This window comes from Xyrauchen texanus, chromosome 30 (assembly GCF_025860055.1).
Source record: "Xyrauchen texanus isolate HMW12.3.18 chromosome 30, RBS_HiC_50CHRs, whole genome shotgun sequence".
In the NCBI taxonomy this organism is placed as follows: Eukaryota; Metazoa; Chordata; class Actinopteri; order Cypriniformes; family Catostomidae; genus Xyrauchen; species Xyrauchen texanus.
The window spans coordinates 28,251,442-28,275,248 of NC_068305.1; the positions used below are offsets into that span (position 1 = coordinate 28,251,442).

Genomic DNA, 23,807 nt, shown 5'->3' on the forward strand with positions numbered 1-23,807 from the left:
AGGCGCTGGCTCATTGACGTTTGAGGCTAACGGCACTGGCTCATTGACGTTTGAGGCTACAGGCACCGGCTCGGGGACGGTCGAGGGCTCAGGCTCGCTCACAGTGACATGCGTGGGCTTTAGCTCGCTCACCGTGACATGCGTGGGCTCTGGCTCGCAGACCGGGACAGGCGTGGGCTCTGGCTCGCAGACCGGGACAGGCGTGGGCTCTGGCTCGCAGACCGGGGCCGGCGTGGGTCGGGAGGCGGAAGCCTGTCTTCTCCTCCTCCTCCGGGCGGACAAAGTGGACTGTGCAGGTTCAAGGGGAGCCGCTGTCATGGGGGGTTGCTCGCTGACAGGTGAGGCTGGTGTGACAGGGTGCGGTGAGCTGCACGCTAGTAGGGTCATCTCCAGGTAGTCGCGGAGAGTGCTGCCGGGCGTTGCCTGTGGCACCCGCTCCCTCAGCGAGGGATTTAAGCTGTCCCTGAAAAAGGCGGACAGCTAAAGTATCCTTTAGAGCTACTCAAATCAAATCCTTACAGTAACCATTTAAATTCAGCCCAGAGTAAGATGATCTGACAGTGTGAGTCAGATGCGTGATGATTTGTTGCTGGAAACTTTAGAATAATATATTTAAAAAAGGATGGACATAGGTCATGTGAAATACTCTTAATAAAAAGACATCATGTTAGACTACTGACTGACAATAGTTTGGCCAATCAGATCACCTCCTCTTGCATTCACACTAATGTCCACTTGGTTGGGTTATTCTCTAACTCCTCCTGTTCAACTGTTTCCGCTGCTAGCTCTTCCTTTTCTTATGAGACTGCTCCTTTAGAATGCGGGTACGAAAAGCCTCCTGAGCATGCATCATCTTCTGCCTATACACATCCACAGTGTCCTATAACAAGAACGGAAATATTTTTTCCTTTGCAACTATTTCAACAGCATAAAAACAATCTTAATTAAATTAATAATCTTAATGAAAAGTAATGTCAATGCTCTGTAAAGGTTTTACTATGTTATAACTACTGCACGACTATGGTACAAATACCAACACTGATCACACAGTATTTAATGTGGCGTTACTCTAAGCTCCAGTGCAATTATAATTTCTAAATATCACAAACCTGAAAGCTAATGCTCCACTTGTTGTTTCATAATTTCATAAGTTTTTGCTAATTAGTGCGATTCACAATGGTGGAGCTAGGGGGTGGCAGTGGCCACCATGGACTGAAGCCTGGCCATCCCATTGGCCACCCCACTCGCAATTGCTGTTTTAGTCATTTTTTTGGTCAATATTTGGCACAATTTGGTTCTTTAGAGGTGAAATCATCTCTGTACAAATGTACAAACTTAACATGTGTGCACACCAAGGTCGCCAAACCTCTCTGTCCCAGGTGTCATTGTATCCTCTAACCCCCTACCCACAGTCTGATCACTTGCCCCTGCCTGTACACCCCTTTGAAAAACTCCTGGCTCCACCCCTGGCGATTCATGTTGTCCCAGATCAGGCGGAAGCTTTGGAACTTCTCAGAGCATTCCCTCCTCTGCTCCTCCTCTACCACATCATCCTTCAGAGGAGGCTTTGGCAACGACCTCCTGCAGAGATATTATTTCATAATATTGTATCTGTCTTATATGTATTGCATTATACTGTATTATGTTAGATCTTTGGTCTTTGATTAGGAACAGGTGAACACTATTGTTATGTTTGAGAGACACAACATTTAATCTGTGAAATCTTTAAATGTATGTTTTTGTTTCTTTCTGTGTAGCCTGTTTCTGCTGTGACAGGCTCTTTACCCTGTATTTCTAGAATGTGCTTGCAACTGTTTGAGATAGCGCAGCCGTGTCTGATGAGCCTTCAAGATGAACCAATAGCAGTTACACATGTAGAATTGCTTGTTCACACAGAGCAGATGTATTTGTACATCTGTAGTGGTTTCAGTTGTGTAGTACCTTAGCTGCTCTGCCTGGCTTAGCTGCTTCCCGGGCCAGTTTCATGGTCTCCTCCAGTGTTTCTGTGTCTTTCTTCACCTCTATACTGTCTACCTCACTGTGCTCACTCACCACACACAGGGTCAAGTGGGGCTTACTCACATCCAAAATATGCATACACATACGCATGCTAGTAAGCGATTTAGTGCACAACGATACAATGACTCAACAAAAAGGATGGCCAGGTGAGAATGTTTCGGGACAGTTGACAGAACTGTCTCATGCTCTATCAGGCCAGTGCTATGTTAGCAATATATATTCAATTCACTGATCTATGTTTTGTAACTTAACATTTGGATTTTTGGGATGTACTGAACATAAATTACATATTTAATTATTTCAAAGGTAAAATTGGTGGTAGAGAAATCTGCATTTTTATGCAGTGCATCAGACAGTGTTGATTGGGGAATATGGGGTTGATTTAGTTGGATATAAGGTGGTATGTCCCACTGACAATACATGGCACAGGGAAACACACACACACACACATACTGACTTGGTCAATACTGGAGTTGGTTAGTTTGTTTTTGTCCTTCTCGCACTCCTTGGCCTTGTTTGACTTCAAAGTTGATTTCTGACCTTCTCTGTTTTGTTGGTCTGTACTCACTGACACAGATGTGCCCTCCAATATATCCTTAAACACTGCCAATGAAAAATAAACAGATCAAACTGACAAGATGAAAAACATTGAGGTCTTCATAAGTGGGGTAAATGTTTATTAAAACAAACTGAAAATCAGAAAATGAATGTACGATTAAGTTGCATTCACTTTAAATACCAGCATTTTGATTTTAGCATTTAAAATACAGTCTCTGTTAGAAATGTAAGATTAGATGTAAATCCTGCTAGATGGCAGTGTTGCTCTATTAAAAAAACTGAACTCTCAAAAACCCTTAGTCTCTTTCACCTTCTTCAGACTTCCTATGTATAATGGTACAACTAAGGGCTCCTACAGCATCCATAAGGGCACAATTGTAGCATCCTGATCACTGATTAAATCTTAAATCATACCCTCCTCTCTGACAGCAGTGTTACCAGCATGACATTACTGATCAACCTCACTCTCTGTCCATATCCTCTCACTAATAGAAAGACACTAAACCAATAGAGAGCTGTTTTCAATATGTCTAAGTATGGATTTTCTATTGCTTGTTCACTGCCAGTTATGTATTAAATGGAAAATATTTTGTAATTTATGATGGGCTCAGTTACATTAGAGATTATTTGTGTGTAATTACACTGATATAGAGACATTTATCCATTATATTTAGGATATACATTGTGATAGTGCGTAGTAGATTGAGGCCAATGCTGTATGGTTTCTCTGGGATAGAGCAGCACATTTGATAAATAAAGTATAAGAATGAATAAGTACAAAATAAAATTTTATTTAATACAATTATTATATGTGTATGTGTATTATATGTGTATTTGCAGAGGTGGGTAGAGTAGCAAAAAACTGTATTCAAGTAAAAGTAAAATTACTTAAAAAACATAATTACTCAAGTATAAGTAAAAGTACTGACATAAATAATTACTTGAGTAAGAGTAAGAAAGTATCCAATTAAAAGAGTACTCAAGTAATGAGTAACTTGTTACTTTCACAAATAACATAATAGACATTTACTCCCCTATATTCCATTACATGATACACATTTTACATGTATTACAGAATTATGATTATTATTAATGGAAATTCTGTCATCATTCACCATCATGTTGTTCCAAACCCATATGACTTTCATTCTTCCATACAACACAATAAGGAGATATTAGACAGAATGTTTGTCACTATTTACTTTCAGTGAATGTTTTTTCTTTTTATATATATATATTTTGAAAGTGAATGGTGACTGAGACTGTCAGTCCCTAATATTCTGTCTAACATATTTGGTGTTCCACATAATACAAAGCCTCACACTGGTTTGGAACAACATGAGGGTAGAGAAATGATTACAGAATATTACATATTGGGATAGATTACCCCAAAAATTTACTAACGCTCATGCCATCCAAGATATGTCTGACTTTCTTCCATCTGCAAAACACAAATGAAGATTTTTAGAAGAATATTTTAGCTCTGTAGGCCAAAATTTTGATGCCCCAAAAAGCACATAAAGACAGTACAAAATTAATCCATAAGACTCCAGTGGTTTAATCCATGTCTTCAGAAGTGATATGATAGGTGTGGGCGAGACACAGATAAACATTTGTCACTTTCTGCTTAACAGCAGTGATGATATGCAGAAAAGAATGTGAATCACTAAAAACACAAGAAGATTGTGAAAGTGTTTTGTTTCTCATCCACACCTATCACATCGCTTCTGAAGATACTGATTTAACCACTGGAGTCTTATGTATTATTTTTATGCTGACTTGTGTTTGTTTGTTTAGCTTTAAAATGTTGCCACCCATTCACTTGCATTGTAAGGACCTACAGAGCTGAGAAATTATTCTAAAAATCTTAATTTAAGTTCAGCAGAAGAAAGAAAGTCACACACATCTGTGGTGGCAAGAGGATGAGTAAATAATGAAAATTGTAATTTTTGGGTGAACTATCCCTTTAAGGGCTCTTGTCAGATCTGGATGAATTTGTCAATAAGAAGAGAGGTTTGGAAACATTTCTAGTAATTATTACAGTGAAATTGTGAAAATGTCCCACAAGGACATTATATATAATGCTGAAATATAATGCCTTCTTTTGCTATTTCATAGCTTTTAAAGTCCTGTGTGGATTCTTATTTCAGTGTAGTTACAGTTTTTAGTGTTGTAAGTATTTAGATCATTAGTTCTTTACAGCAGTACTGCCACTCTCTAAATGCAGAGAACGCAGCCTATGTAGGGCACCAACCCTGATTGTGGAACACTTGCTGTGTCTGAAACCACCCCCTATCCACTATATAGTGCATTATTTCGAGTTTTTGATATTTTGTAGGAGTGTCTGAATTCTGAGTGAGCCACTTGTTCCATACTTTTGTTCACTCATTCTTACCCACAATACACTCTAATTTCAAGTGTACATTTCAAGTACACTCGATGACGGTTAATTTCCCACAATCCACCACGGGTAAGACGTACAAGCTGGGAGTTTACTACTTCCTTCACTCCTGCAATGTTTTATTTTATGCTGAATGTAGTAAATTACTTTTTGACAAATCATTACTGGATTAAAATAACATAATATAATATAGAGGGACAAAACATACAGATACATTTAAAAATTTACTCTTTATTTGATCAAATGTGTTTACTCTATATATTAACAAACAGTATATTTTAAAAATGATTTATTGTATAAATATATTAATTAATAAGACTAACATTTAAGGCCCAAGTATTTTATAATTTCATATGTGACGTTTCTGCACCAGCCCCAGAGCTCCAACACTCACGTCCGAATTCACTCATTTCACTCACTTACTGCTGAGATATAGTGCACTAACTGCCATTCACTATATAGGAAATAGTGAATGAGTGAACGATTGCAGACGCAGCCACTCTCATCGCGACGATTGCCTTGTGCATATCACATGCACGCGCCCCGCGCATCTCGCTGTGCACGCGCAGAAATGCTGTCTATTCGCGCTCCAGTTGTCGATCACCAGAGATTAACTTGGATGTTTACATGGATTTATACATTTAATCCACCTGAAGTAGCTGCGATAGTTTCCAGTACCCACCCAAGGGCACGGAGTATATGCATAAATACTGCTTATGACATGCGGGACAAAGCACACTGATATATTGCTGCACTGATTTAAAAATGTACACTTAAAAACTGATGTCATATGAGACCAGTTACAGAATGTAACTGTGTACAGAATGAATGTACAGAATTTCATACAGAATGACGATCTCATTGCACAGAAAAGCCTGCGTTAGAATTAGAGCCAAAACTTACCTCAGCATGCTGCCTTAGGTTGGAGCTTTGACATTAATCTTATAATATCAGCATGTCTTGGTTTTAAATCAAGGCATTGCATGACAAAGCTATACTTTTTTTCACTGTGTGGAGCGAAGAAAGTGTTTCAATTTGAAGTGCTGCTGCACTGATGACTTGAAAGACAGTCTCATCACTCAAGTGGGAGCGCCTCATCGCGCGCAGCTGTGAACTAGACTTCTGCTCTCGTAAAAGTCTCATTCAATAATGTCGCAATAAATTACACATTCATTCATATTAAACACAGTAATGTAACGACAGTAATGCCACACATTGTAAAGAAGTTAAAAAAAATCATTAGAAATTTACTTGAGTGAGAGTAAAATGTACCCACTTTTAAACCTACTCTGAAATGTTACTCAAGCAAATGTAACAGAGTAAATGTAATGAGTTACTACCCACCTCTGTTTATTTGTATGCAATATCATATTTTTACAATACTGTAAAATAGCTCCTTCTACAAGACATATGACCTGACTGTGTGTGTATGAATGTGTGAATTATTTACACTCCAGGATATGTGAAAACAAAATCCAGTTCAGTTCAGTGAGCTGTGCTTGGTTCCCATGCGTATTTATCGATTGGTGTGTATGGTAACTGTTGAGGGGTTGTTCAGGGAGGCTCCAGTTCACAGGGAGCCATTAAACTGGGCTAATTCAGTTCTCTCTCCACTAAAAATACTTCCCAGGGCACCAGAGGTCAAGAGCCATCTTCATTTGACTTCCCACTGACCCATTTTAACATGCTTATTCGGAAATTAAATGAAAGGCACGCATAAGACTAACGCACACTCTAGTGATTTTAGACTCAATGTACAGTGTGCCCATGTGGATACACACCACTGATATACAGTAACATTAAACATCTAGTTTTATGTGCATCTTAATTATGTATGCAACGAAGAAAAACTCCTAAAGCTCATTACACACACACACACACACACACACACACACACACACACACACACACACACACACACACACACACGTTGGTGCGGCTATCCTTATGAGTACTCTCCATAGACAAAATTATTTTTATAATGTACGAACTACAGATTCTATCCCCTAAACCTAACCCTCATAAAAAAAAATCAGAATTTGTACATAAAAAAAAAAAAACATAATTTATTATGTTTCGTAAGCGATTTGAATTATGGGGACACTAGAAATGTCCTCATAAACAACATTTATGGCATAATACCCTTGTAATTACCAGTTTGTAACCTAAAACAAATGCCCTCGTAAACCACCCAAACCCGCCCACACACACACGCACGCATGCACGTGCACACACACACACACAAGGACTTTAAGGTCGATTATGCTAGCTTAATTTTGATCAACAGTGGCAAAATGTGTTATATGTTAACTTGTTTGTTAGCCAATATATAGTGAGGATATTAGTCTGCCATGTCTCATTAAAAATACAGAGTTTTTGTCATATGAGTTAACAAAGAAAAGAGGGAATACATTTAATATCAAGGGATCTTAAGGACAAAAGAATTTTAATGTTGTTACTTGAGCCAGAACATCATGCAAACTAGTCTACATCAACCCCACTGCCTCTTCACAATACGCACACACACAACCAATAGACTAGCCCTCTAGCTCTTTCTCTCTCTTTTCCACCCAATCCTTCACATTTCCATTTCTATGAGCTTCCTGCTTATTCATTTCTCTTGGTAAAATCAGTGTTGTTTGCAGCTCATCTACTGAGCTGACCCAGAGCAAATGTCCTTATGTCATTCGTCCTGTGCCAAAGCAAATCACATTTCCTATTTACCACAAGCAGCTGAATTTAGTAGGCTTCCATTATAGTTTAGATGGCCAGCTCTCGGTTAATGAAAGAAACACAGGTGGGATGAGAGTCATCCTATTGAGTACGCTTGGACACAATGAGAAAACATGAGCAGAGATTCAAATCACATGCAGACAGATGAGTCAGAGAATGGAAGACCAAAAGCATGGCAACATTTGCAGTTGCAAGTTACAAATGGTAGAGAGAGGTTTCATGTTCTTAATATGCTTTTCAAGATGCATGAAATTAAAATTGACCTTATTTACTTTCTCAATAAGTCCTCGACTGATTGTGATTGATTCATCTTTGCAAATGTTTCCAAATAAAATAAGGTTTGTCTTTTAAATTTATAATCAAAATGTATTAACTTGCTCCACCTCCTGGCTCTTATTTCTTTCAACCACATGTCATACAGAGACCAGTTTTCACGATCCAAACAATACCTGATGGGTAAAATCATGTTTAACCCCTACATGTTTTTCTTGTTGTTCAACATCACTTGAAACATTAAGGCAGTAAAATGGGCTGCGAACACAGTTATTTCTAACATACAAAACCACCTTTTCTGGCTTTAGACACTATTGATAGTGATGGACAGGCAGATATAAGATAAGATAATATTAAATTATTACTTACCTACCCATGATAACCCATCATTCATTTTATTTGAATGTTGTAACAGCATAACATTGCAATCGATTGCATTATTCATTGGGTCACAGTTACAAGATCTTACAGGCTGGTAAACTAATAAAAACAGTTGTTTGGTAGGGATCTTGGAATCTATGAGAGGCTGTACCTCTCATTTAATTGTGCTCTATGTTTTTGAATTTTTGGATGAAGGAGGAGAGAAAGTTGTTTAAAGGCCAGCTCTTCTGTAACACCTCTGCCTGAATATAATACGTATGAAACCAAAGACACACACACACACACAAGCAGAAAAGGTCACAAAGAGACCACAAATATGAACAAAAGGACATATACAACAGTAAAAAAGATTCTAAATGTCCACAGAAGTTTCAGCAATCCACATTCACACAAACAAACAGTGATTTTAATATAAGGTATGAGCAGCTTCAGAAAAACATCATGCACTTGTTCTTAGAACTATAAAAACTAGAAGTTCAGACACTACCACACACACACACACACACACACACACACACACACACAAACATTCAGCGACAGAGGCTGATTGTGGTGACAGGTACAGTACCAGTATGTCTTTACAGTGCTGGTCACTTCTTTCTTGTCTTCCGCCCCCTCCTGACACTCTCCCTTCTGCTGTAAGTCTGCCCTGATCCTGCCACAGAACCGCCTGCAACACGCACACACAAATGAACCCCCTATAAATACACCCAGGAGTTAATAAATACACCCAGGAGTTGGCAGAGTCAGGCTGTAGCTAAGTAACTGAGAGAGTTAATTTTTAAAGTGAATGTGTTAAGACAAAATGTGGAGTGGGAGGACAAGAAGTCTTAGACTAAAGAATGAGGAAAGAGTACAAACTATACCTTAGTAAGTTTGTGCGAGTCTGTGGGGATATCACAAGTACTGGCTTTTCAACTTATTTTATAACTTATTTTGGTGAAATATTTTGCTTGAAAATTGTGTTTGTGCTATATTGTGTTATAAAAAGCAAAGACATTCATACATTTGTAAGTGTCCTAATACTTTGTTGGACTGAGTGTGTACTACAAAACCACTGCTGGCTAAGAAGCGGTATACTGGGGTGATGACATTCCCTTTGCCCTGATTGCTCTATCTCGTGGATATTGAGTTTAATGTAGACATCTGATTTTGAGGTCTGAAACTGCACAGTAGTATTGTGATCACTGGAGACCTTTATCACATGTCTGGCAGAAAAAAATATGTGTTAGGTTTAGATCTTGAAGCAACATAATTCACACAGTAATGCTTTGAAAATGACTGGCTACTTAAATATTGATGCTTCATTATAGTTTGTTTTTATGCATTTGCACATGCTTAATGCTTGCAAACTGGTTCATTTAACACGGACATTTAGTCCTATTTTCTATTTTTATTTCAAACAATGTGATAAAAAAACGGAAATGGTTTTAAGCATAAACCTCACTACATTTTGTTATATTCATGCTTAGAACAAGATAAAAGTATTTGCCAATGCTGTTAGAAAAAAAATCTTAATTCAGGATATATTCTCTTGAAACAACTGTTATTATCTTGTCTTGTTTTAAGGATGCTTAAAAGGAGAGTTCACCCAAACATGAAAATGTATCTTATAATTTACTCATGCCATACCAGATGTTTATATTTTCTTTATTCAGCAGAACACAAAATACAATTTTTAGAAGAATATCTCACCTCTGTAGGTCCACACATTGCATGTGAATGATGATTAGACATTTGTAGCTCCAAAAATCACATAATGGAAACATAAAAGTAATCCATAAGACTCCAGTGTTTAAATCCATATCTATGCGATATAATATGTGTGAGTGAGAAATAGATCACAACTTAAGTCCTTTTTTTACTCTCAATCTCCACTTTCACTTTTACATCTGAAAGTGAACGTTATTGTGGATATTAAGAGTAAAAAAGGACTTAATAACATATTGTTCTGTTTCTCACATATCTAAAGATATGGATTTAACACTAGAGTCATATGGATTACTTTTATGTTTCCATTATGTGATTTTTGGAGCTACAAAGGTCTGATCACCATTCACATGCATCGTATGTTTGTATTGTCTTTAGACATTTTTCTAAAGAATATTTGTTTGAGTACTGGCGACCTGTCCAGGGTGTCCCCCGCCTTTCGCCCAATGTTAGCTGGGATAGGCTCCAGCCCCCCGCGACCCTGTACACAGGATAAGCGGTTGACGATGGATGGATGGATGGATTTGTTTGAGTTCTGCTGAAGAAAGGAAGTCATACACATCTGGGATGGCATGAGGGTGACTAAATAATAAGATAATTAAAATTTTTGTTTGAACTATCACTGTAATGAGGTTCTTAAGATGGGCAAGGAGGAGGTGGGAACCAGCTGAACAGTCAACGTAAAATGTAATCAAACAGAACTCAAACATACCATAAACTGCTAAATAAACAAAGATGTGCACACAGCTTCGTGCATCTCTCTATCTCTCTCTAACTCGTGTCTATGGCTCATCCTTATCCCACTCCCGGCTCATCAGGACGATTCAGCGCTAGGCGTGCATCCTCATGGCCCAGCCATGCCCTCCTCCTCGTCACAGTTCCTTTTAGATATTTTTATTGGAAAACAAGACAAAAATGTTGATTAAGAAAAAAAAACACTTTCTGTAATATCAATGCTTTTGTATATATAAAAAGATGAAACAATAAAGTTAGCTTTTTTATTTTATTGAATTTTTTCATTTGGGGGCTTTTCAGTCTCAGTAAATAGTAATATATGTGATTATTTGTGATAAATCCAAATAAATTAATCAGCATAACAAGTTGTAAATTCAATAAACGTTTTTAATTGATTGACAGCTCTACTGCATACAGTACCTAACAGTATATCAGTATAACAGTGTTATTAAGAAAAATTCTAATTTTGATATAGGTGTAAAATTAAAGTTTCTGACCTGAACATCAGAATCCATGAACAAGCACCCTCTGGTACAGCCACTGAGAAGTCAGTGAATGTTATTCTGTTGCACTCGTCTTCCCTACAGGGGTAGAGCTCTGCAATCCCTTCACCATTAGTAACCATGTGTCTACCAGAAATACAAACTTAGTGTTAGATAAAGATTCAAACAGATAAAACCAGACCTATTACACCCAGACTGTCAGAGTTGTCTAGGTTAGGCTACAAGCACTGAGAGAAGATACCACCCACACACTGATCCCAGACACATGCCACATTCACCCCCCCAGGCCAGAGGTCAATCTCTACAGCCAGGCACACATACAGTAAATAGCAGATGGTACCACCAAGGGAAACAACGGAGAGAGAGAGAATGCAGGAGAAATTATTCTTCGAAATGAATAATTTACCTCAGTAGAAATATGGCGTGTTTTCAATATCTGATTCCACGGTAGCCCACATCTCTTGCAGATTCTTAGTGACAGTCAGATTTTCCTTGGTGCCTGAGAACACACAAAACCAACAATTACAAAAAACTGTAATAAGCACTCATAAAAACCTAGTACCTTGCAGCTATGAAACTAAATTGAATAAAGTTTGGCCCAGTTTAGATGAAAAGATGAGGCAGAGAAGCTTCTGTGACAAGTAAATGAACCCATCAAACCATAATCACTCTGCCTCTATAGTGTCAATTATTTTAAAAGCCAGGTTTGTCTTTGTTCATTAAAGTATTCTGTTCTTTCCCCTTTCTAGGGCATATATTAGAGTTGCAGGGAAAAGCAGGTGCTTTTAGATAGATTTTGTTACCTTTCCAGCTTATGCAAGTCAACCATTTTCAGTCTAAGGTCTTCTGAGACATTGTTTTCTTGAGGCAAGATTAAAATCATTCAATAGCTTTTATGAAAAGCAAGCTCATTATTTGAACTCCAGGTTAGCTTACTCCTGATCGCAATTAGCTTTAAGAGAAGTCATTAGCCTAGGGATAACTGTCCCTTTAAGCAGACGTTTGTCTACAGTTGTGACTTCAAGAACTTCAAGACTTCAATATCAGATTAAATTTGATGTCCAATTTCGCCAAAATCTAGGTAAATCAATAGGATTTACATACTTTTCAGTTTAACAACAGTTCTGGCCACCTTTTATAAAATGTAAACCACTGTGGCCCTTGTAAATTAGATCTAAAAAGACAAATGGCTCTAATACGAAATTAATTTCTTACCGAGGCAGGTTCAAGATCATCCAATCTGAAGCTGAGAGGTAGTATCAAAGTCATCATGACAGAACAGAACACTCTCAAAAGATACAGATAATGGTAAGGAGAGAATGCAGTGTCATCATACCTACTTGCACCTTGCTTCGAAGAACTGCAGCTTTTTTCCCTCACACCACCATCTCATTATTTACAATATATGGAACCAATCCATAGTTTGGTGGCAAATCTTTCAAAGTCAGTTTGAGTCCTGTTCATCTGTGTATGAATGCTGGATCCAGACTGTAATATTCAAACAATTAATGGAAGAGGTGTATAGTAAAGAAGTACAAGAAGTACTTCGTTACTGTACTTAAGTACAGTTTTTCAATATTTGTACTTTACTTGAGTATATTTCTCCAGACCCTTTAGTTATTTTGTGACTGATCACTTCAAAAATTAATAACATCTTGCACAAAAAACTGTATGTGCAAAAATGCAGGCAGATCGGATATAGTGACGTCTGATTCGTGAAAGAATCGTTTGAGTCGAATCTTTTAAATTTGATTCCTTTGAACCGATCAAAATGATTCAAAAAGCATTCTGAATTATTTGTTTTTCAAATAACGAATCTGAATTGAAATCACAAGCAAAGCGCACGCCAGATAATGTGTGTCATGCCATCTGTCTGCACTTGGGAATACAAGAAACTGCTCATGTAAGTTTCCTCCTTTTTTTTTACTAAATTATTTAATAAGTTAAGGCTTAAACATTGTGAAAGCTGTGAAATAATGATGAAGGTATGTGTTCTCAGTCTCTTGTCTTTCTAGGAGACCTGTTCATATAAAAGTCAATCAAATGCATATAACTTTATCATTTAACCAAGGTGCGATGTTTATGAATAATTATTAGCGCTCATAAAAATATCGAACAATATTTATTTTATAAACTAGGGTGTTCTACTTTCTAGGTTGCTAAAGTGTTCTCTTTGCTTTTAGCACATTGATGCTACAGTATGTGGTTACTATGGTGTTCTAGATGGTTACTGTGGGATACTATGCAGTTGTCAAGGTGATCAGCTGTGTGTTTTAGCACATTGCTTCACTATGTGGTTGCCAGGTAGTTATTATGCTGATGCCAAGTTATTTTATGTGTTTGTAGCACATTGCTATGCTGTTGCTAGGGTGTCTAGGTGAAAATTCTCTCATCATTTTCACACCCTCATCCTATCCCATTCCATATATTTATATATATATATATATATATATATATATATATATATATATATATATATATATTAGATAGATATGCAGAACATGCACAACATTTGTTTTAGAACAATATCTCTGTTCTTTAGGTCCTTTCAATGCAAGTGAATAGTGGCCAGACATCTGAAGCTCCTAAAAGCAAATCAAGGGTGCATAAAATAAATCCATCCGACTCCAGTGGTTTAATCAGTGTCTTCTGAAAAATCCTTTTTCACTTTACATCTTGACAGCAGTCTCCTTAGTGATTAAACTTCCTATAGAACATTCTAGTGCTCTGAGCATGCTTCAAACACTAGGAAGTGTAATTGAGCTTGAAATCATGATCGTGCCTTAAGACTGCAATGGCTACATGTATACTGAAAAAGGAGTTATACTTTGGTCTGTTTTCACTCTAAACCAACTGGATCTCTTCAGAAGACATTGCTTTAACCACTGGAGTCAAATGGATGCATAATGTTGCCTTGATCTCCGTTTTGCAGCTCAGAATTTCTGGTCACATTCACTTGCATTGTATGGACCTACAGGGCTGAACTATTCTTCTAACAATCTTTGTGTTCAGCAGAAGAAACAATGCATACACATCTGGAATGGCATGAGAGTGAGTAAATGATTAGCACCGCCAATCAAATATGTTGTCATGGGTTTAATTATGTTCCGTAATTTATGCGATTTACTTGTAGTTTTGATAATTATGTCCTTAGTGTTGTCCTTAAGGTACTTAACTCCAGGTTGCTCCGGGGGGATTGTCCCTGTAATAAATGCACTGTAAGTCGCTTTGGATAAAAGCGTCTGCCAAATGCATAAATGTAAATGTAAATGTAAATAATTAAGTACATTTTAAATCAGTTACTTTTACTTGAGTGAATTTTCATGAAGGTATCTTTTATTTTACTTAAGTATGATGAATGGATACTTCATACAACACTGATTAATGGCTTGTTTGAGGTAAATAGAGATGGTTGAGCAATATTAGGATGTTTCTTTCTTTCTCTGTCAGTCAGGTTGTCAGGCTGGAGATGGAGTGATGCTTGGAGGTATGGATCCAGATGTGGAGAGAGATGGAGAGGTGTGTTATTCTTTCTGCTGTCGAACTCAGAGTGACTGGCAACTTTATTGATAAGTATGAGCTCCAGGGCTATCTCTCTCTCTCTCTGTCTCTCTCTCTCTCTCTCTCTCTCTCTCTCTCTCTCTCTCTCGTGTCTCTCTCTCTCTCTCTCTCTCTCTCTCTCTCTCTCTCTCTCTCTCTCTCTCTCTCTCCTAAACAGACAATGATCAGATATTCTGTAACTGACCACAAGAGAATGGTCAGAATAAGATTGCAAATACCACCTATAAGCCTTGAAATTAGAGTTTCTAAAGGTAAATGCACTAGGTGTGCAGTGATCAGACTGACAGTATGTGACAGTAAACAAGACTTACATGTTAAAAATAATCATTAACCCCTGTTTCAGACTGATCTTCATGGCTGTTGCCCTGCTAATTAAGCACATCATTGAAGCAGATCAAGGAAGTTGTCGGGTCATTGAGTAAGTGTTTGGCCATGGTTTGTGGCAGGGTGGAGCTGGATCCCTTTACTTTGCGTAGATTTCATACTAAAACTATATGTACAGTCAAATAACATAGTTGAGCCTTTTTTAGATTTACGCATTTCAATTTCATCCAAAAAATTATTTGCATTATCTTTATAATATTTTGTTATATTAAAGATTAGGCAATTCAATCTGATGGAATTTTGTTAGGAAATGTAATTAAATCATATCTTAAATTATTTTTTAGGCGTGTACGTAAAAATGGCACATTTTTTATACACACAATGTTTTTCAGATTTATAAAAAAACATATGATACTGTATATACTGTACACAGTACAGTAAAATTCAAGATTGTGTGTGCTGCATACCACAGCCCTAAGTTCTATTCGACAACTGAACGTGTCTAGTAGTGTCATTACACCTTTCCCTCCAGACCATCTCAGTTGGATAAAATCAAAAAGCAGCACATCCATTAACATTCTTTCTTTTTTTTTATAGCTTTTTTATAGCTTACATTTGAATTAATTTTCAATTATATATATAAACCTAATATAAAGCTATTAAGCCTGGATGACAATAACTTCTGGTTTCTTAATTCCATAAATGAGGGTGGCCATTTTGTGCACTGTACACACATCATTTATTGTATGAACAAGAACTTTACCTAGTTTTGCAGCAGTAAGGATCTCTCTGACCAGGTACCCCTTCCAACCTGCCTGGAGGACTGTGGCTGCCTGCATTTCCTTGTCCATGGCCTGCCTGCCATTCCAGCCTTAAGGAGTGGCATCTATTCCAGGCGAGGAAATACACGCACACACTGGGGCAGAATGAGTCACTTGCTATGAGAGCTGTCAGATACTTTTTCTCTCAAGAGGAACTTTATAAACCACAGATCTCTAAGACACTAACCTGATCGTGCATCTATGGCTTTATCATTTCTGCCATGTTGTGATGGTCTCTGGTCAAAGTCTGTACAGCAAACAGCTAATCAGAGGTCAGCTTCCACTCCTGCGCCGAGCAAAACATATGATACACAGCCTCATTGAACACCTGTCTCACGAAGACAATATGCAATCTCCTGACCTCTATTTAATCTATTAGCATTATGTTTGGGTGTGTTTGCACATATAACCAGGGTTGGGAGGGTTACTTTTGAAATGTATTACACTACAGATTACAGAATACATGATGTAAAATGAAATTTGTAACGTATTCCGTTAGATTACTCAAGGCCAGTTACATATTCTAAATACTTTGGATTACTTCTTCAGCACTGATAGATTTTTTCACTTGTTTTGACTATAAAAACTCTGCCAGTACAGTAAGACAAAATACACATTGAAAACACATTCTCTGAAAAACCTAAATATCTTATGCAGTGTTGTTTCTAAAACAAGATAAAATCAAATTTATCTTGTTTTAAGGATTATTAGATGTTTTTGAAGGAAAACAATACAAAATGTATTATCAAGAATACGATTTTTGCACTAATATCAAAGGTCTTGCTAGAAAAGAAGAAATTATGATCCAACGTAAATTTTCTTGATTAAAAAATATGATCGTGCATGTAAAATGGCAATAGCATTTTAGCTTAGCATAAAACTGACAATTAACACAAGGTTTATTTCTATTTTTCTACTCCAAACTTACATCAAACGTACTTCTCTGTCTGCTTGTATGAATGTAACACATCATAACAAATGGTTTTACTGCTGTTCAAATGCACTTTGGATCACATCATTTATATGTATAAATATTTTCCATCTAAAAGGACTAAATATTAATTGAAACAATTGATATTAAAATGCAAAGTAATATCTTAAGTAATCAAAATAATTTTGAATGTAACTGTATTTTAATTACCAATCATTTAAATTGTAACTGTAGTGGAATAGTTACTTATATTTTGTATTTTAAATACTTCATCCCGTTACATGTATTCTGTTAATCCCCAATCCTGCATATAACCACCCTTTGATGCTGTATGCCTACACCGTGGGTCCTCTCAAAATCATTAATGGCTGAAGGTAGTTCCTCTGGATCTGAGAAACTGCTGACTTCTCGACCCAGAGCTCTGAGAATCATTACAGCCTGCACACATAACCTCAGACTCTCCTAGACAAAAGCATAACAGAGACATGGGACAAAAGTACTTTCTCCTATCCCAGGCTTATATGCAGAAACAACTATAATAAAGCCATTCGTAGGCTGATTCAATCAAAAAGTGTAAACACCAAGTCTCAGTGGCAAAATCAAAACATTGCTCGGTTTCTTTGAGCATCCTGACCAGTCTAAGACAGTAAAATTGTCTCAACCAGTTGTGTGAATTATTTTTACCACATTCTATTTTTAGGATGAAGGCAACTAGAGCATGTTTGTTTCAATATGTGTTATGAGGGCATGCCTTATCAAGGTGTGGCATAACGGTCTCCTCATCACCAAACACGAAAGGAGACATGCTGCAGAGATGTAGATAGATGGCCAATGAAGCACTTGAGTGCATATTAAGAACATATTCTTCACAGGCATTATGTTAGATACAGCAAAATAATGACATAAAAATAGAAATTAAGGGATGCCATGTGTGACCTCTGAACGTAGGCTTTCAGCTTTTAGGCTACTATGCAGCCAGAAATAGCAGATTGGGTCATATCTCTCTTTCTTTCTCACTCTAACTAATTTTACACTCCATCTCAAACCATTTTCTTATCTGTCTCCTCTGTTCCAGGCTCCTTAGAGAGGGCTCAGTACATTACATGGACCTTGGTAGTAATATTGAGAGATTTAGTTGGATTTGAACAACTGTAACAGTCCGTTTCACAGTGTAGACTGTCGTAGCACTGAGACAGCTACACAGCCTTCAGTCAGGTTTAAAGATGAATACAGTGAATACAGTTATGGCTGTTCTTACATAAATAGAAGAGCAGTTTTTGAAGTGTTTTGTTTTTTATTTAAGATTATGATAGTTGATGTTATGTGTACAGAAGAGTGGGGGTAATATAGCTGTTACCCAGGAGGAAGGGAGAATAACTCAGCTTTACTAGCGGTGGTTTGGATCTGCACCACAGGACATTCTGAGACAATGCTCTTTCATGAGAAAGGCTTGGCTGTTAGAGAACCAGGCTTGGTGGAAGACTCCTGTTCTATATATACCATATATAGAACTTACCATATACCAAACTTTTGTGTGACGTTTTTTAGCTTAAAACCTCTATTTTTCACTCAGCACTATTTACCTGACACAATTAACATCACACTGCAGTATAGTGCGGGAATTAAAGATTGGATGTAAACGGGACAAGAGCAGCACATATTAATGTGTTTTGTCTTTGTATATTTGTTTCTGGAGACAATAGATTTTCTGACATGCACACACACCCAACACTGTATAAACTCACCCTCACAGTAATTACAGTACCTAATATTAAAGCAAACCACATGCTCTCAGGGGATAACAGCATGATTAACAAACAGACAGCAGAGATCTATTAAACATTGTGTGTACATGTGTGTGAATAGTTCCAGTGGAACAGGGTTGTCTAGCAGTGGGTGGAGGCCACAGGTTTGGACAGTGCAGAAGCAGAGAGAAGAGGGGAGATGGATTTCTAACAGAGACATGAGTCACTTTTATGTTCGTTCCTAACAAAACTACACACCGCTCTCAACACAGATACCATAATTACACCAAGCATCATTACAAATGCCACAACAAAAGGTTTGGTTCTTGTTTGTACTAGGTGTTTCTGTAATGGTGTATTCTGAATGTCATCCTCAGACATTAATACATGATCATATCTATGTTGCCATTTTTAATGACAGAAAATTCCATTTCAAAAACACTAAAGCAAGATATAACATATTGTACTAACAGTATAGTCTAGCAGAATTAAATTTTATGGACAAATATGTGTGGACACTCTCTGTAACTAAAATATTTGGCTATTTCAGCTTCATCCATAACTAAAAGGTGCATAAACTCATACAATCTCCTTACACAAACAATTTCAGCACAATGGGGCTGTTGGAGCAAATTAATGTTTCGCTCTTAAGCCAGAAAGTGACATAGGACACCGAGGATGAAGGTGGACGTCAGCTTCTCTCAGATCAATCTGTCCAGGCACATACATGGGCCTTCCTGTGCCCACCTAATAGAGTATAAAACCATAGGAGATAGCTTCCAGATATGGTATTCCATCACTGTGCGGTTTGTACAATCTATTCTTGATGGTTCGATTTACTCTCCCTCCCATACCACTCGACTGAGGGTGACCAGGTCAATGAAAATCCCAGTCAAGCTTTAGCATTCAAGCTACATACTGAAACACCATTCCTATAAAATGCGTACCCTGGTAAACCCCATCATGGTATGTAGTCTTGTACTATATTTTTGCAGTTCGAGCGGTGGCACTTCTATTTACTGGAAAGGCCTCAACCCACGGGAGAACATGCCTACAATCACTAATACTTCTCGCTTACCCTGGCATGGTGGCAGAATGATGTAGTCTACTTGTAGGTGTGTAAAAGGTGTGGTACGGGCAGGGTTGCCAGATGCCAGCAAGGTTTTCCAGCCCAAAACCTCGTCAAAAACCGCGAGAATGCACAAAAAACCGGCCAAATTTGTTTTGGCTTGTTTCTCGCTTATGGTTTCTCGTTTAAACACATGATAATCATTAACGAGTTTTAAAATGACCCATTGGTCCGTGTACTTTGCGTCCATTCGTTTTTCCTTTTTTAACCTGTAATCAAAAATGAACGGTTGTTGTATTTTTAAAACGCAAAGTTGAACACCAAAATTTGAATTTGAACTGCAAATGCTGCAGTTAAAAAAATAAAAAAAAATATTGTATAATAAATAAAATAAATATATAATAAATATTTATTTTTATATAATAAATAAAAAAATTATCTTGACGTATTGTTTATGACTTTTTGCCCCTTTATTAAACATTTAAAATATTCACAAATTAATATGGAAAAAATTTCGATTTTACTGGTATTCTAAGGCCAAACCTGGAAATTATATTTTTCCTGCAGTGCTGAAAGAGAAGAGCCATGTCTCTGGAACAATACAGAGAGGTGATTTAGGCTGTGGGTGATTTTTAGGCTAATAATAATAATGACAATTATTAATGGCGTTTATACATGAGTTAACTTAGGACAGTAATATGTGTATCATAAAATAATTTATTAATGTTTTATTTTTATATAATTTAACATTTTACAGTTTTTGAAATGTTTTTGTTTTAGGCTTTCTTTTTTATATGTGAAGTTAAATATCTAAGCATTGTATATAAGGAAAATAAGTTTGTGAATATCGTTTCACCAGTCTAAAAACGAATAAAGATGAAAGCATGTTTTTCGTTATTCAATTACGTGTACACCGAATGATGCCTGCCGACCATTACGCTGGCCCCATCTGTTGCTATCCCCACCATATTAGCAATGTCCAGTGCACACTCCTGCAAAAATCGAATGACTGCCTCCACAACTCCATTAGCATCAGCATCTGAGAGCTCCACCAAACCCAAGTAAGTGCTAATAAACCGGTTGTGTTTTTTGGAGCGATATTTTATGCATATACAGAGCAATTTGCTCACTGTAATCTCCGTTGTCACCGATGTCCTCTTTTAGCTCCTGACTTAATGACAGCAGTGCATTTTGTTCTGTGCATCTGGAATGCACCTGTCTCGTCTTTCAGTATATCAACAGCATTAATGGCAGTGTGGCATGCAATGTACATTGCTATCCGCAGTTCTCGTCGTTTCTGGTCATCGTTGTCAGGGTTACTGGACTCACCCACTCTGCTAACTGTAAATGGTCTGACCGTTGGCTGGCACCTTGCCTTATGCTTCTTGGTGGCTGCATGATCTTTAAGATCTTTTAAATGAGCACGGATATCAGCGTTGCAGTATTTACAGTGTGCCTTTCCTTCTTCTGCACCCGGTGCAATCCATGACTTTAAGTCTGGATCTCTTTCCCACTCTTTCCTGTAACTTTTTCTATATTTTGCTCACTTTGGCATATTGTCAGTGTCAGTCAGCTAGCTAAGTTTGAAAACCCCGCGCAATCTAGTGTGTTTGAGGGGAGGGCGGTGCCGGCGTGCGTGACGTGAGCTGAAGGGAGGGAGTGTCTGTTGTGAGTTTAGGGGGCACGTCAGCCAGACCTGTAGTGGGTGTGGGTGTGTGTGTGTGTGTGTGTGTGTGTGTGTGTGTGTGTGTGTGTGTGTGTGTGAGTGAGTGAGTGAGTGAGTGAGTGAGTGAGTGAGTGAGTGAGTGAGTGAGAGTAGGCTACTGAACAGATAGTCGCCGAAAGAAGGATCTGAAGTACCGATGTTTCGGCTACAAAAACCCGCCGAACTGATCCGAAACCAGCCCAATTTTTATCCACCCGCCCAAACCCATTTTTGCCCACAAAAAAGATTGCAAAACCGCCCAATTGGGTGGGAAACTGCCCAATCTGGCAACCCTGGGTACGGGTAGACTTTTCATGAATGTTTTTGAAAAATTGTAAATTGTAAAATTCTATTATAAATATCTGCTGTCCTAGCTTTTACAACAAGCGCAGGTTTACCTGAATTAATGTACCATCAGATCCACCCCCCGTGACCTAAATTGCGTATTTTTTGTAATATGTAGGGCATTAATACCTTTGGGCAGACCGGTTTATTGTCTTTCCTCCAAATGTTGTCATTGCCTAAATACCCCAACGTTTTCCATCCAGGACCACATTTCCTCTCCATTAACATCCTCCTAATTATTTGAAATCTGCTGTTGTATTGAAACGAAACTTCTGTGTCGGTCGTAGAAAGGCTTCAGTGGGTTGTGGGTTGTTCGTGGCAGATCCTCTTGCTGCTAAATCGGCTCGGGCATTCCCTTTTTATGGTGTACTCTCGCCTTTTGTGTGAGCTTTTATTTTTAAAACTGCCACTTCTCGTGGTTTTGTGCGCACAGTTAAAAGCTCATCAATTTCTTCCCCATTCAATATTTGCATCCCTGCAGCTGTTAGAATCCCTCTTTCTTTCCACCCTTTGTCAAAATCATGTACTCCAAAAGCATATTGACTGTCTGTGTAAACATTGACTCTTTTATCTTCTGCTGCCTTGCAGGCCTCAGTGACAGCTTTTAATTTTGCAACCTGAGCTGATTTACTGGCTGGTAATGGCCCTAAATCATTCAGTGTACTCATCCCAGGACCACCTCCCTCCCAAATAATCTCATGTATGGTGCCAATAGGCTTGTCTCCCTCCATATCTGTGTCTGTATCGGGGTCTGTGCTGGTATCATCATCTGTATTATCATCATATCCTAAGCACATCGTTTGTTTTAGCTTGAACACAGGATTTAAAGGCTTGCGTGGTGGGTTTAACTGAGCTTTCTTATTAAGAACACCTTTTGGCCTTTTCTTGTATGTTTGTTTGATTTCTGTCCACCTTTCGATAAAATGTTTACAAGATGTTATATCAACTAACATCTTTTACTTGAATTCTTTTAAACTCATTTTGTACCTGCTCTACATATAATATTTGTAGCTCCTCTAAGGAGATATTGGATCCCTTCATCCCCAGACCTGATGCCTCCGGTATCTCTGTCCCCTTTTTGCTAATTTTGATAGATAGAGATGAAACTAGGTAAAACTGTGCAAGTAGACAATTCATCAACTCCAGTTCCTCAGTACCCAAGGGTCTTTGTGGCTGCCAAAACCTTTATAGTCTTTAAGTGTGAATTCTTCCCAGATTCCCACAGTTCACCATCCTCTATCCTACCGTCTACGCCAAGAATGTTGTAGCAGAGAGATGTTTCTCTCTTAAGTCAGAAATAGACACAGGACACCAAGGATGAAGGGCACATAAGAGTGGCTTTTATTAGAGCTCAAGCAAGCACCAGTTGAAATACAAATGAAGAGATATCTGCAAAACAGTTGTACTTTTATACCCTCTAAATGGGTCATGGGGTGTGACCAAACAAGTCATGAAACGTCTGTTTGCACGGACACACAAACATACACTCAAAGGTCGGCGATTTGTCACACATCAACACTTCTTGCAGAAACACAAGTTTCCACACTTCACTTATGTCAGGCAAACACACAGAGAATGTTATGAAAAGGTCAATGCATGGAATGACAGCAAATCAATAAGAAAACATTTATCAATATATTGATTATAGATCTCACAGGGCCTAACAAAGAGCTCAATGACTATCAATGTGGCACTGTTATAGGATGGCAAGTGTAAAATGGTTTTCTGAGTCTGGTGTTGAAAAACTTGAACATCATTGAACACCACTGGAATTAACTGGAATTCAGAATGCAAGCCAGCACCCATCAGTCAACATTAGCGCCTGACCTCAAAGATGCTCTTGTGTTTGAATGGGATATCCCCACAGTCATGATTCAACAGATAAGTGAATGCTGTTATGGCAGCAAAGGGAGGACCAACTCCCTATTGATACCTACGTTTTTTTTTTATTATATGTTTTACAAGCACATGGATGTAGTGTTCCAGAACAATC

The 23,807-nt window shown here is 37.9% G+C and overlaps 1 pseudogene; it reads right to left on the minus strand.

Annotated features, from left to right (window-relative positions):
• Positions 1-1,175: 1,175 nt before the first annotated feature.
• LOC127623930 (androglobin-like) lies at positions 1,176-22,611 on the minus strand (annotated as a pseudogene).
• Positions 22,612-23,807: the final 1,196 nt, after the last annotated feature.